Consider the following 991-nt stretch of genomic DNA (forward strand, 5'->3'; position numbering starts at 1 on the left):
AAAAAAAAGTCTAAAGTCTAACATTTAAATACAGAATTATATTATAATAGCAAAAATTACTGATTCTCTCCATGCAGGTAGTTTCATTCTAACCAATATTTGTGCAGTTACTACATGAATGAAAATTATTTACAGAATATTCCAAAGCAGGCACAGTTTGGTTTTTTTTTCTAGAATTGCTGTAAAGCACACACTAGTTTGGGTCAGACTTAATTGGTAGGTAAAAAATTTCATTGTATTTGGGCATGAAATGTATTTCTAGGAACTCCGGTAATGGATAGAGAATAACAGCAGTTTATAACCATCTAAAATTTTGTCTTCCATTAACCATGCATTCTTATTATGTGCAATCATGTAGCCAAACACTTGGGAACAGATCATTTTAATCTCAGAAATAGTCTTAAGGCATGTCCCTAAGCCTTAGCTTTTGGCTACCAAGCACACTATTTGTCACTAAATAGTAGTTTTACTGGCACTATAAAGATAAAAAAACCACTTTTGGCCTTGAATACTTTGGCCCATGTATGTCCAAAACATCTGTGTAAATCATGTATCTCAAAGAAGAAGAATTGTCAGTATCTTTATTTTTTAAATATATTTTGTAATAAAAGAGTAAAAAAAAACAACTTTATAAAAAAAACAAATTCTGAGTTATGCACTTGTAAGAGTTGGTTAGAAAATCAGCACTGTCAAACTTATCATCAAGGGCTTGATACCCCCAGTCAGACTTACAACGTTCCTTTTTATGGATTCGGTGTGGCCTAGGAGCAAGACTTGTCCCAACAGGCCTGTTGTAGCAAAGTTATAATATCATAAGAAAATCTCTAGGGTAAAGCCAAACACAATTGCCACTTTCTGAGACACAGGCGTGGCTGGCATGCAAAGAACTCGTTTCCCTGGCAACGCACTCTGGTACTGGCACAAAACAGATTGATGGGGGACAGAGTGAAACAGGCTTGTTCCACGGCCCTGCCCTGTCTAAGACTATCCG

Source organism: Pterocles gutturalis, unplaced genomic scaffold (genome assembly GCF_000699245.1).
Source record: "Pterocles gutturalis isolate BGI_N339 unplaced genomic scaffold, ASM69924v1 scaffold6613, whole genome shotgun sequence".
Lineage (NCBI taxonomy): Eukaryota > Metazoa > Chordata > Aves > Pterocliformes > Pteroclidae > Pterocles > Pterocles gutturalis.